The sequence below is a fragment of the Dendronephthya gigantea genome, unplaced genomic scaffold, assembly GCF_004324835.1.
Source record: "Dendronephthya gigantea isolate DGI-Jeju-01 unplaced genomic scaffold, DenGig_1.0 000041F, whole genome shotgun sequence".
Taxonomy (NCBI): Eukaryota; Metazoa; Cnidaria; class Anthozoa; order Malacalcyonacea; family Nephtheidae; genus Dendronephthya; species Dendronephthya gigantea.
The window spans coordinates 1,108,983-1,113,555 of NW_021163051.1; positions in this window are offsets into that span (position 1 = coordinate 1,108,983).

Consider the following 4,573-nt stretch of genomic DNA (forward strand, 5'->3'; position numbering starts at 1 on the left):
AACGTGTCTACAACAGGGCTCTTAAAGCTTGTCAATCCGTACCATTTGTATCCAATGGACTGTTCGTTTACGATCCGTAAACAGAGTGTGTCGATTCGTAAATAGGGCATGATGTGTCTAGGACAGGGCTCTCAAAAGCTTGTCAATCCATACCATTGGTATCGAATGGACTGTTCGTTTACGTTCCGTAAACAGACTGTGTCGATTCGTAAATATAGGCAAGATGTGTCTAGGATAGGCCTCTGAAAAGCTTGTTGATCCGTACTATTGGTATCAAATGGACTGTTCGTTTACATTCCGTAAACAGAGTGTGTCGATTCATAAATAGGGCATGACGTGTCTAGGACAGGGCTCTTAAAAGCTTTGTCGATCTTACCATTGGTATCCAATGGACTATTCGTTTACGATCCGTAAACAGAGTGTGTCAATTCGTAAATAGGGCATAATGTGTCTAGGACAGGGCTCTCAAAAGCCTGTTGATCATTGGTGTTGAATGGACTGTTCGTTTATGATCCGTAAACAGAGTGTGTCGATTCGTAAATAGGGCATAACGTGTCTAGGACAGGGCTCTTAAAAGCTTGTCAATCCGTACCATTTGTATCCAATGGACTGTTCGTTTACGATCCGTAAACAGAGTGTGTCGATTCGTAAATAGGGCATGATGTGTCTAGGACAGGGTCTCAAAAGCTTGTCAATCCATACCATTGTATCGAATGGACTGTTCGTTTACGTTCCGTAAACAGACTGTGTCGATTCGTAATATAGGCAAGATGTGTCTAGGATAGGCCTCTGAAAAGCTTGTTGATCCGTACTATTGGTATCAAATGGACTGTTCGTTTACATTCCGTAAACAGAGTGTGTCGATTCATAAATAGGGCATGACGTGTCTAGGACAGGGCTCTTAAAAGCTTGTCGATCTGTACCATTGGTATCCAATGGACTATTCGTTTACGATCCGTAAACAGAGTGTGTCAATTCGTAAATAGGGCAATGTGTCTAGGACAGGGCTCTCAAAGCTTTGTCGATCCGTACCATTGGTATCGAATCGGACTGTTCGTTTACGATCGGTAAACAAACTGTGTCAATTCGTAAATAGGGCATGATGTGTCTAGGATAAGCTCTGAAAAGGTTGTCGATCCGTACCATTGGTGTCGAATGGACTGTTCGTTTACGATCGGTAAACAGACTGTGTCGATTCGTAAATATAGGGAAGATGTGTCTAGGATAGGCCGCTGAAAACTTGTCGATCCGTACCATTGGTATCGAATGGACTGTTTGTTTACGATCCGTAAACAAACTGTGTTGATTCGTAAAGAGGGCATGATGTGTCTGAATAAGCCTCTGAAAAGCTGTCGATCCGTACATTGGTATCGAATGGACTGTTTGTGTCGATTCGTTAAAACTGTGTCGATTCGTAAAGAGGGCATGATGTGTCTAGGATAAGGCTCTGAAAAAGTTGTCGATCCGTACCATGGTTGTCGAATGGACTGTTCGTTTACGATCCGTAAACAGACTGTGTCGATTCGTAAATATAGGGAAGATGTGTCTAGGATAGGCCTCTGAAAAGCTTTGTCGATCCCTCTGGTATCGAATGGACTGTTTGTTTACAATCGGTAAACAGACTGTGTCGATTCGTAAATATAGGGAAGATGTGTCTAGGATAGGCCTCTGAAAAGCTTGTCGATCCGTACAATTGGTATCGAATGGTCTGTCCGTTTACGATCCGTAAACAGCTGTGTCGATTCGTAAATAGGGCATGATGTGTCTACGACAGGGCTCTCAAAAGCTTGTCGATCCGTACCATTGGTATCGAATGGACTGTTCGTTTACGATCGGTAAACAGAGTGTTTCGATTCGTAAATAGGGCATAACGTGTCTACAACAGGGCTCTTAAAAGCTTGTCAATCCGTACCATTTTGTATCAATGGACTGTTCGTTTACGATCCGTAAACAGAGTGTGTCGATTCGTAAATATAGGGAAGATGTGTCTAGGATAGGCCTCTGAAAAGCTGGTCGATCCGTACATTAGTTCGAATGGTCCGTCTTTTTACGATCGGTAAACAGACTGTGTCGATTCGTAAATAGGGCATGATGTGTCTAGGACAGGGCTCTCAAAAGCCTGTTGATCATTGGTGTTGAATGGACTGTTCGTTTATGATCCGTAAACAGAGTGTGTCGATTCGTAAATAGGGCATAACGTGTCTAGGACAGGTCTCTTAAAAGCTTGTCAATCCGTACCATTTGTATCCAATGGACTGTTCGTTTACGATCCGTAAACAGAGTGTGTCGATTCGTAAATAGGGCAATGTGTCTAGGACAGGGCTCTCAAAAGCTTGTCAATCCATACCATTGGTATCGATGGACTGTTCGTTTACGTTCCGTAAACAGACTGTGTCGATTCGTAAATATAGGCAAGATGTGTCTAGGATAGGCCTCTGAAAAGCTTGTTGATCCGTACTTTGGTATCAATGGACTGTTCGTTTACCATTCGTAAACAGAGTGGTGTCGATTCATAAATAGGGCATGACGTGTCTAGGACAGGGCTCTTAAAAGCTTGTCGATCTGTACCTGGTATCCAATGGACTGTTCGTTTACGATTCGTAAACAGAGTGTGTCGATTCCTAAATAGGGCATGATGTGTCTAGGACAGGGCTCTCAAAAGCTTGTCTATCCGTACCATTGCTATCGATAGACTGTTCGTTTACGATCCGTAAACAACTTTGTCGATTTAGGGCATCATGTGTCTAGAATACGGCTCTGAAAAGTTGTCGATCCGTACCATTGGTGTAGAATGGACTGTTCGTTTACGATCCGTAAACAGACTGTGTCATATTCGTAAATATAGGGGAAGATGTGTCTAGGATAGGCCTCTGAAAAGCTTGTCGATCCGTACCATTGGTATCGAATGGACTGTTCGTTTACGATCCGTAAACAGACTGTGTCGATTCGTTAAATAGGGCATATGTGTCTACGACAGGGCTCTCAAAAGCTTGTCGATCCGTACCATTGGTATCGAATGGAGTGTTTGTTTACGATCCGTAAACAGACTGTGTCGATTCGTAAATAGGGCATGATGTGTCTAGGACAAGGCTCTCAAAAGCTTGTCGATCCGTACCATTGGTATCGAATGGACTGTTCGTTTACGATCCGTAAACAGACTGTGTCGATTCGTAAATAGGGCAGGATGTGTCTACGACGGGCTCTCAAAAGCTTGTCGATCCGTACCATTGGTATCGAATGGAGTGTTTGTTTACGATCCGTAAAACAGACTGTGTCGATTCGTAAATAGGGCATGATGTGTCTAGGACAAGGCCTCTCAAAAGCTTGTCATCCGTACCATTGGTATCGAATGGACTGTTCGTTTACGATCCGTAAACAGACTTTGTCGATTCGTAATATAGGCAAGATGTGTCTAGGATAGGCCTCTGAAAAGCTTGTTGATCCGTACTATTGGTATCAAATGGACTGTTCGTTTACATTCCGTAAACAGAGTGTGTCGATTCGTAAATAGGGCATGACGTGTCTAGGACAGGGCTTTTAAAAGCTTGTCGATCTGTACCATTGGTATCCATGGACTGTTCGTTTACGATCGTAAACAGAGTGTGTCGATTCGTTAAATAGGGCATGATGTGTCTAGGACAGGGCTCTCAAAAAGCTTGTCTATCTGTACCATTGCTATCGAATGGACTGTTTGTTTACGATCCGTAAAAAACTTTGTCGATTCTTAAATAGGGCATCATGTGTCTAGATACGGCTCTGAAAAGTTGTCGATCCGTACCATTGGTGTCGATGGACTGTTCGTTTACGATCCGTAAACAGACTGTGTCAATTCGTAAATATAGGGAAGATGTGTCTAGGATAGGCCTCTAAAAAGCTTGTTGATCCGTACCATTGGTATCGAATGGACTGTTCGTTTACGATCCGTAAACAGACTGTGTCGATTCGTAAATAGGGCATGATGTGTCTACGACAGGGCTCTCAAAGCTTGTCGATCCGTACCATTGGTATCGACGAATGTTCGTTTAAGACCCTGACAGAGTGTGTCGATTCGTAAATAAGGGCATGACGTGTCTAGGACAGGGCTCTTAAAGCTTGTCGATCCGTACCATTGGTATCCAATGGACTGTTCGTTTACGATCTGTAAACAGAGTGTGTCAATTCGTAAATAGGGCATGATGTGTCTAGGACAAGACTCTCAAAAGCATGTTGATCGGTACCATTGGTATCAAATGGACTGTTCGTTTACGATCCGTAAACAGAGTGTGTCGATTCGTAAATAGGGCATGATGTGTCTAGGATAGGTTCTGAAAAGTTGTTGATCCGTACCATTGGTGTCGATTGGACTGTTCGTTTACGATCCAAAAACAGAGTAATTCGATTCGTAAATAGGGCATGACGTGTCTAAGACAGGGCTCTTAAAAACTTGTCGATCCGTACCATTGGTATCCAATGGACTATTCGTTTACGATCCGTAAACAGAGTGTGTCAATTCGTAAATAGGGCATAATGTGTCTAGGACAGGGCTCTTAAAAGCTTGTCGATCCGTACCATTGGTATCGAATCGACTGTTCGT